The sequence below is a fragment of the Podarcis vaucheri genome (genome assembly GCF_965113315.1).
Source record: "Podarcis vaucheri genome assembly, chromosome: 4".
In the NCBI taxonomy this organism is placed as follows: domain Eukaryota; kingdom Metazoa; phylum Chordata; class Lepidosauria; order Squamata; family Lacertidae; genus Podarcis; species Podarcis vaucheri.
The window spans coordinates 20245312-20255926 of record NC_138762.1 but is presented as its reverse complement, the minus strand read 5'-3'; positions in this window follow the sequence as shown (position 1 = coordinate 20255926).

Below are 10615 nucleotides of genomic sequence, written 5' to 3'. Positions count from 1 at the left end.
GCCAATAAGCTACATCAGGCATAGGCAACCTCGGCCCTCCAGATGTTTTGAGACTACAATTCCCATCATCCCTGACCACTAGGGATGATGGGAGTTGTAGTCCCAAAACATCTGGGGGGCTGAGTTTGCCTGTGCCTGAGCTGCTACATTCTTAAATTCCTCTCCAGTTCCTTAGGAAACACCTCCCAGTGTGAAGTAGGTGAAGCAGAGGAGACACCAGCCAATTAGTTTCCAACACCAACACCTCGAGATCCCATTCAGTCTCAAAAAAAAAAAAAAGAGCAACTAGCAAAACCCATACAGGTACGGGAGGCGGGGTGTCCAAAAAGGCAAGAGGTGAGAGTGCAGGGTGGAACAGGCTTAAATAGCCTGATCTCTTCTCTCTCTTATAGGGCCAAAAACCCCACATGGTCTTCGCTACCCACCTCTATGGAAGAGACTATCTCTCCTCTTCTTCCAGGGGAGGAGGGTATGGCAAATATGCCCCCCCCCCCGGAGGGGGACGGAATTCTCCCAGCATAAGGATGACTCCAACGTTTAGCAGACAGCCTCCTCCCCTGTTTACATTTCCTTTTAGCTTCTCATTATTCATCTGATTAGGTTCATAGGCCATTGTCTACATCCAGAGAAGCCTTATCAGTAGTTGTGCAGAAGTTGTCTTGATGGAGTCAACAGGACAGAGTTTCGAAAACGTGGGATCCTCTTCAAAAGGGGGCACCACAGCGCTGTTTGTGAGACCAAACCAGGGGTGATGTGTGCATGTGGATGGAAAGGCAGAGATGCATCGAGGGGCAGGATTCGTCCCCACACACCCATCTCAGGCAAGTTGCATGCATGTATGTTTGCTTTCTTCTATGAATAATTCACCCTTCGCCATATGGCCCCACGGCGGGATACACACAACATCAAAACCGCAATTAAGACATCATTCAATTTAAGCATTTAAAGATGTTTTCAAGGCGTCGTTATTGTTTTATCACTTGCTGCTTGCCACCCAGGGCTCCTTTGGGAGGGGGTTCAAACAAACAAGCAAGCAAAGAGATTCCAAAATAAAAAGCACCCTCTAAAAACACAGTTTTAAAACAACAAATTAACAATAGCACTTCAGAAGAGGGAAATTCATTCCACTTTCTTCCTCGGCCACCCAAGACCTGGATGAAAAGTAGACCCTAGAGAATATCAGAATTGTAGAGTTGGGAGGGACCACGAGGGTCATCTAGTCCAATATAGGAATATTTGGCCCAACGTGGGGCTAGAACCCATGAACCTGAGATTAAGAATCTCATGCTCTAACCACTGAGCAAGGCTACATGCCCTTCTAACAGAGCATATTCCACTATATGGGGTGGGAGGCCCTCTCACATGCAACTACCCTGCTGTAAATGGGCTAGTAGGTACAAAGTACTCAAAATTCCTCTGTAAGTCTTGTGTTTTCATGCAATTTCCCCCCCAAATATATGCATTTCTGTACATTTCTGTGGCATGCGGCCAATGCAGTCAGGTGGGCAGAGTACCACTGATAGCATTGTTGCTCTTCTTGTTGTATTGTTCAGCCACAAAATTTGGACTAGTGTAAATTACAAATGTTATCTGTGTTTCAGCCCATGCATTCCCCTCCACCCCAGAAAAATGCAAATTAGGTGGGTTCACCTTTAATTGTGAACTCAGTAGAATTGCTCCCCCACCCCTAACCAAAGAACATGTCTGCCTCAGATCTTTCACATCTCCCTCCCTCCCTCTGTGTGAGTTTCCATTTGCGGCATTGCATGGCAAACGTATTTTGCTTTCTCCGCATCTACAATGCAGTGACATTGCCTTGAATGGACATTTAATTTTCAAGTGCCTCTCTTGTGCTTTTTACCTTGCACGAACAACATTACACCTACACAAAGGCAGCAGGCAGAAGAGGTGATTAAAGAGGAATGTCATTAGCAGTGTGTGTGTGCCACCTTATTCAGAGTGATCCTGGACTCCTGTCACGGCCAGAAAAGGGGGATTCTCTCAGATGCCTCTGGACTAAGGCACCTGTTGGATTGCAAGCCTTGATGTATTAACTGAATGATTGTTGTCTAGTTCCTTGTCTTTTAGCTTTCACTCTGCTTCAATGACTCCACTTCAGTGCTCTTTGAAGCTAGGAATTTGTGAACCAAAATAATCGCTTTCATTGCTTGCTCTGCTCCCATCAGATATTACTGTGGGTTTCCCAGAAGAAGAAGAAGAAGAAGAAAAGTCCACTTTCTGTTTGTCACATGCATCTGAATCCAACAGTTTTGCCTTTCACATGCAAATAAATGTCCCAGGTTAGGGATGCTATCAAATTTGTATACAGAATCTGGCACTGGATTTGTGGATCTATGCAGGTCCGTGCAGATGGGAGACACTTGCCCCAGGCCTCAGAAGGCTAAGCCAGCCAGGAGGCCCACCCAGGATCCAGCTGGACTTACTCTGTCATACCAAGACCACACCTTCCCTCCCAGCTGATTGAGGAACCCTGCGCTGGGCCTCAGACAAGCTCTGCCTGGGTCTGGGTCCATGTGCATGATATTCTCATGCCAGAAAGATTCTGAGCCTGGCTACATGTTACACACATTACATCACAGCCACATACATGGGATAGATGCAGCAAAATCTTCATAACAAAGGAAGAGCCTTGCTGAGTCAGAGAAAAGGCCTCCCCCCCCCCCACACAGCATCATTTCTCAGCAATGGCCAAACAGATACAGCATGGAGTTCTCAAATTCAGGGTTCTAAGCAACCAGCCAACCAAAACACAATCAATCAGTTATTATATATTTTGACTATTATTGGCAAGTGTTCACAAACCTGACAGTGTCTGGCACCCCAGAACAGCTTTGAGCCGGCTTTGAGAATACTATCTCATTGAAACGTGGGCAGCATTAAGATAAATTCAACAGTGTAAATAAGTTTTGATGGATGTAATAATGGAACACTGAATGGCTTAGTTTATATAAAATATGCAGGGATTTATGTTATGCAGAATGAACCATGGAAAGAGAAGAAGGGAAGTCATTGGTAGTTTAAGGTTGTTTAAATGAATATTCTAAAATGTAAAACAGGAAAAAAAATAACCAAAAAGAGAGAGAATACCAATTAATAGATGACAGTGCCCTCTGTATGCGGGTGTATTATTTGTGGTGGCCCAAAATGTAACTCAGGGTGTACACTTCCAGTTTATTTTTCATTTCTACATATTTTGATTATTAATGGCATGTGTGGGTCACACCCAGCTTCAGACTGGACACAATTCAATGCTCCTGCAACCAATCGGCCTTGGTTTTCAAATGGTTTTGGGAGTCATATGGACTCCCGGAATCCATTCTGTTTGAGAACCAAGGTATGACTGTATATGTTGAAAATTTTTAATAAAATTAACATGGAGAAAAATAGAGAGAAGATCAGAGTTAACGGCCCCTACTTTATTAATATCAAGGATGTGTAACAAATTCAACAAACCACAAAGGCATCATATAACTCAGTGCAAAGGCTGGCCAAAGCTCCCACTGTTGAAGCTAAGTGATACCACTCCAGCTCTGGCTGTGTACCTTTCTTCAGACTCTCACATTTAATTCAAATTGTGAGTGGCATTGGAGAGGTGCATCCCCCTTACCTACTCTCCAGCATTAGGAATCTCAAGGTGCCTTTCCAAACACCCCATCCCTTGAGCCTAGGGATGTTGGAGTCTTCCAGTGAAAATGGAAACAGAAATTGCCATGACTCACTTATTTGTTCCCATGTCTAGCAGGGAAATAAATTCAGCAAATACGATTGGTATTCACTGTTGATGCTTTCAATCTGCAAACAATATGTACAGTGGTACCTCTAGTTGTGGACACGATCCGTTCCGGGGTGCCGTTCGCACCCCGAAAAGTCCGCAACTAGAGCGGTGCTTCTGTGCAAGTGCGAAGCATGATAGAGTGCTTCTGCACATGTGCGAAGCAAGCTGAAAAGATGCAACATCAACCTAATGCAACACGAGGTATGACTGTAATTCATTGTGTATGACTGTAATTCATTACGTTCCCCACCCACCTATTTGCATTGTGTTTCCTTTGCATTGAAATGAATGGAGCAAAGTGAATTACAGTCATACCTCGTGTTGCGCTAGGTTCATGTTGCATCTTTTCAGCTTGTGAACGCTGCAAAACCGGAAGTGTATACTTCCAGGTTTCGCTGCGCATGCGCAGAAGTGGTCTGCACTCTTCACACATGCGTAGAAGCGCTTTATCTCACTCTGCGCTTGTGCAGAAGTGCCACTCTAATTGCAGACTTTTCAGGGTGCGAACAGCACCCCGGAACGGGTCGTGTCTGCAACTAGAGGTACCACTGTAATGACAATGTAATGTACGCAATTAATTCAGTTGCATGGGTTCTGTTATTTCACCACAGTGGACAGCAAGGCAAATTGCAGTTTTCAGCAGAATGTGCGCTGCAGTGGAATGGAAACAGTGATGTGTGTGAGAAATACTGGGTGGAATGGGAAAGGATGCTTTTTTACACCCCTACTTGAGCTAGATGACAATGAGGGGCCAATTAGATGAACTTTTCTTCACTGCATCCAGTGCCTTTGATAAACTAATCTCTCTCCCTGCCTGTACCACCTTCCATTGTGACAATGAATACAATATCCAATCCATCTCTTCTACCTCCAACCCCACTAGATTTGCAATGCTGTGTAGGCCAGAAAAGGAGCTCATGTGGCAATTGAAGAACACCCCAAAATATCCAACTCAGCTTCCAGAGGGCAACTGGCTAATCCCATACTAATATATTGGGATGGGAGAGTTGGGTGCTGTGCCAGTGTGTCAAGCTTTTTGGGTGAGAATGGGGATGGTTTATAAAGCTCAACATCATCACAAAATGTGACATTGCTGGTCTCACAAGAGCATGTCTTGAGATAGTCTATCTTCCCAAGTTGGGCAGGGCAAACACACACACCTTACCATTAGGTCCAGTTGTGGCCGACTCTGGGGTTGCGGTGCTCATCTCGCTTTACTGGCCGAGGGAGCCGGCGTACAGCTTCCAAGTCATGTGGCCAGCATGACTAGCCGCTTCTGGCGAACCAGAGCAGCGCATGGAAATCCCATTTACCTTCCCGCCGAAGCGGTATCTATTTATCTACTTGCACTGGTTTGCTTTCGAACTGCTAGGTTGGCAGGAGCTGGGACCGAGCAAGGGGAGCTCACCCCATCACTGAGATTCAAACTGCTGACCTTCTGATCGGCAAGACCTAGGCTCTGTGGTTTAACCCACAGCACCACCCGCGTCCCTAGGGCAAACACGCTCCTGCTCAAACATTGGGAGTGATATTGAAAAACCTTTAACATCCTGAACCCAGACCCATTTACTTGGGATTAAGTCCCATTTATTTGAATCAAACAAGCTTCCCAGTGAGTGAGCTTGGGATCACAGCCTTCATTCTTTCCCGTTAATGTGGGCTGGAGTTATCTAGATCCATTACTTGAGGGCAAATGATATTGCAATATGACATATTAAAGCCTCTCTTCATTGACTTGGTTCGCACAGTGTTATCATCCGGTCATTATTTCCCGTGTTACTAGGTTATACACCAGCATTTAATCAGAAGCCAGAAATAGTGGCTGAATTAATTCTAATCTCATGAATAACTCATGAGCCTTCATTTCTCAATATTTCTACCGTCAATGTTAAAGCCAAAAAGACTTTTGCTAATAAATGGGATTAAAAAAAATACATACATAAAACCCCAGAGTGCTATTATTTATGACAACAGTGAAAAATTAATGGTGAGGATTTGATTTCTAGCACTTTGTAGTTAGCTTTTCTTTTTTAAATGCACATTGTTAACATGCAAGATCAGATTCCGATCAATTCTATCAACACAATTGGAATGTCCATCACCAGCTCCACTGAGGTGAGTGGGGAAATTCCTATGCAGATAAATGGTTGAGGATTGCATTGTCTAGCCCAAGACGACAGAGGAGGGTGACCAAGATGATCAGGGGTCTGGAAACCAAGCCTTATGAGGAACAGTTGAGGCAGTTGGGTATATTTATCCTGGAGAACAAGAGACTGAGAGGAGAGGAGATATGATAGCCACCTTCAAATATCTATAGAGCTGTTACAGATGACCACAGTGCCTGGAGACAGATAGTTAGGTTGTGCATCCATAACAGTGACCAGAGGAGGAATGACGATTGGGAGGAGCGGTCCCAATGGGGACCAGCCACCAGTGATAATGAGGATGCTTGATGCACCTCTATGGGGTGGGAGTTCGGGGAGCTGCCACAAAGAAGGCCCTCTTCCAGGTCGCCATCTTCTGTATTTCCAAGGGCAGTGGAACCACTGAAAGGGCACCCAATATGGCAGGAGAACTCCAATTCTGGTCAGGATTTATATTCAGATGGAAAGGAGCAAAGGGCAGATTGATCCCTGGGGCAATTGCAACACATAGCCTGTCTCTGAATGTGTCTGTTGTACATTCTCTGCTCTAGATGAGCAATGAAAACAAATTTCTGATTAAGATCACCACAAGTGTTAACTCCGAGATGTTTTAGGTTTCTGTATCATTTTATTTGTTTTACATTTTTTCTGTTTCATGTGAGCATTTGTGTGTGTGTTTGGTGTGGTGTTATTTTATTAATTTTAACATTGTAAGCCGCCAACAGTACTTTGTGGGAAGGCAAGAGAGAACGACAAGGACAGCAGGTTTTGCATTGGTCACGGAAATCACAGATACGTTTACTGAGGCGCATGCCATGAAATGAGAACTACCCAAGAGAAGTCCAATGTTATAATAAAATTATACCGTGTGAGAATGCTTAATCCTATGCTGTGTTCCCTTGTTACATCCCCCAGTTCATTTTTCTGGATCTCATGCCCAAATCATAGCAATTTCTGTTGCTAATTTGATGCCTAATTTGCCTAGTCATTTCCCCCCTGCTACTCGTGTGTGTGTGCGCCATCATCAGAATGTCTCATGTTTGTTTATTAGGGACAACAAACAGTTTAAATGAACTGGGTCAGCGTCTTTGTACTCCCCTTATGAAAAGCCTATCTTTCGTTTAGCTGTCAATTTGCTTATCTGATTCAGTTGTCTAACCAGCTTTGTGTAAAAGGCATAATCTCTTTATCGCAGCGTCCCCAGTGGGCATACAGACAGATGCAGCACATCTGCAGCATATCCACTGCCTCTGAGCTTTATTGTACTTGCCCAGGTTTGTTTATTTTTCTCTTCTTCTTAAAAGAAAAGAAAAATAAAAGACATATTTCTAATTTTAAGCTACATCAGACGTTGGCCTGAAACCAAGTCACAGAAAGCTAGAGCTGTTTGTGATCATAATTTACTATGCTTTTGTAGAAGAATGAAGTCACATCATCAACAACATCATATTTGTCTTCCTGTAAGCAGGTAACCTAAGCAAGGTGGTGGATAACAGGTGGCCCTTTGTGGACATCAGTTCTTGGGCTCCAGTTCCCATCAGTCCCAAACCAGGGAGCTGTAGTCCAACAACATGCCAAGGACACATCATCATCATCATCATCTTTATTTATTATTATTTATACCCCGCCCATCTGGCTGGGTTTCCTCAGCCACTCTGGGCAGCTCCCAATAACACAATAAAACATCAAACATTGAAAACTTCCCTAAACAGGGCTGCCTTCAGATGTCTTCTAAAAGTCATACAGTTGTTTATTTCCTTGACATCTGATGGGAAGGCTTTCCACAGGGTGGGTGCCACTACTGAGAAACTGTGCTTAAGAGAAGAGTTTTGGATTTGATATCCCGCTTTATCACTACCCGAAGGAGTCTCAAAGCGGCTAACATTCTCCTTTCCCTTCCTCCCCCACAACAATCACTCTGTGAGGTGAGTGGGGCTGAGAGACTTCAAAGAAGTGTGACTAGCCCAAGGTCACCCAGCAGCTGCATGTGGAGGAGCGGAGACGCGAACCCAGTTCCCCAGATAACAAATCTACCGCTCTTAACCACTACACCACACTGGCTCTCAGAGAAACCTGGTGGACAAGCAGCGGCAAGAACAGTCCCATCTGCTTCATCCAACCAAGTCTCTGTTACACATGCCAGGTCAAGTCCTCCATCCACGATCAAGTCGTGGATGGCAGCCGTCTTGTGAATCATTGACCTGGCATTGCACAGCAGCACCTTCAGGACATGTGGGTCTCCCTTGTTGATTCCAGTATCCTCCCAGTCAGGACAAGACCCAGAGGCAGGGATAGTCTTCAAAGAACGACTAAACCTGCCTCCTCGTTAATGACATGGTCTGGAAATAATGCTGAATAGTGTGAGATTCAGAACAGATAAAATGGAGTACATACTTAAACTATAGTACCTCCTCCCAGAAGAGGCAATAGGGGCCACCAACAAGGATGGTTTTAAACAAGGATTGGACAGATTCATGGAGGAGAGGGTTACTAGCCACAGTGGCTATGCTCTACCTGTTGGAAAAATGCCCTGGGAATGGCTGCCAATTTCCCAAGTCTTCGGGGCGTCTCTCCGGTGGTCCTCTCTGGCTATAAATCTCCCTCAGTCCAGAGAGACTAGTAATAGGCAATCCTCCTCTCCTGAAAAGAGCACTAGTCTTCTGGCATATCATAGCAGAAGAAAGACTCAATCGTAGTTCTGAAACTACTTTATTTACAGTCTTAAATACAGAGACTCCACCAGTATGTCTGTGCTCTCTGAACACTAGTACAGAAAACGTGACACACAGAGAAGTGAAACTAACTTCCAATAGTACTCAAAGGAAGAGATAATACAGACTTCCTTTCTCATGCTCTCTCAGACACTCACATGATGTATACAATCATAGTACCACTCGCTGGAGCTGCTCGGATAGATAAAAATCCTAACACTGCCTCCATGGTTCCATGGTTAGAAGCAGTAATTTTTCTGAACATCAGTTGCTGGAAACTTCAGGAGGGGAGATGCCTCTTGCACTCAGATACTGCTGGTGGGTTTTCCTCCACAGGCAACTAGGTGGCCACTGGGAGAACAGGATCCTGAACTAGATGGGCCATTGGCCTGATCAAGCAGGCTATTCTTATGTCCTTAGTCCTTTGATTTAATCCAGCAGGGTTCATCTTACATTCGCAGGAGGGCTGTCCAAAGGAAAGCAATTCTGACCAGTTAACATGAACACCTCTGTTAGGTCCCTTGTTCTCCAAACTTACTACATATATAAGGAATAACAACATTCATAGGTGTGCTAAGAGATGGCAAGGAGCAGTCACAAAAGCTTGGGTCATCTATGCCTTTACACTCTGGATACTGCAACCAGAGAGAAGCAATAAGGGAGAAGAGGGAACTGTGGCTTTGCAATAGGAATAAATGGTTACAGGGAATAAATACTTACCTTCACAAAGATGCTTACTTGGTTTTTGTTGCTTCCATAGATTGAGGGAAAGTGACCAGGTCAAGAGTGGTTTGATCAATCAATTGCAATGACCTTCGAGCTCCACCAATGCTGTTTGTGTGTGTGGCAGAATTCATCCTTCTGGACACAGAAGGCACATCAGCATATGTACACACACACACACACACACACACACACACTGCCTGTAGTTTCTGGCCCACAGACTTTGATAAATGGCTCAAACTCTGGGCTGCACTCTGACATCTGGCAAGTCTAATTGCAGAACTGCTATTTTAGGATGTCACATATTCTCTTAGTTCATTGAGCTCCTGGTAGGCAGTAATTTGTGATGTCTGAAAGCACCCTGAATGTCAGCTCCCCAATCACTTTAACTTTAAATCACCTAAGGAATAAATAAATAAACATTCAGGGTTTTCTTGAATGCTTGAATTGCCATTCATTTCTGTGGAGCTGATGGATACTGAGAAAATCTGGAGAGGGTGGGGGTGGGGAGTTGTGTGGGGCTAGTAGTTTGAGCCATGGAGCTAAAGCTTAATTCTAGCGCTGCAATCCTTTTTGAAGACTGATGATGTTGCTGAATAATTGGTGTTTTGCATAGAGTTTGTAACAAAAGCCATTTTAAAAATTAATCCTGTCCCTGGCATACAGAGAAAAGGCATCCTTGCTCTGCCTCATTTAGCTCTAAAATAGGGAGCAATGCTAAAAGGACTCCAACACTGTCCATATCTGTGTCCTATTAGGACTCAACACTGTGGGAATGTTCAGGAAGGCAGGAGAGGATATATTGTTTAATTATATCCTTCCCAACTTATGTTAACAAGTTCTACAATTTAGCAGAGTAACATTCCCCTTTTAAACTTTCACAGCGGATAGGTTTGCCAGGCTTGTATAAGCCTCTAAAATCAGTTTCCTGGTAATTCCCCTTTATTCCCTCATAAAAAGAATAGACACAACACAGTCTTGTATAAAAGTATAAAATAGTTTACTCACACATCCTGTTCACAGATGGATCCCAGAAGGCAAACTTAAGTTACAAAATATATACACGTGGAATCTATGCCATAATGAGATAGTTCCTTTGTCCTCTCTTGAAGCCAAGAGAGCATCTCAGGCTAAGGAGATGTTGCTTCTTGGAGGAATGGAGTCAGAGAGAGAGATGGCTGCCTCCCCTGAGCTATTTTGTTACCTGCACAGGTGATGTCATGGCACAGGTGATGTCTGGT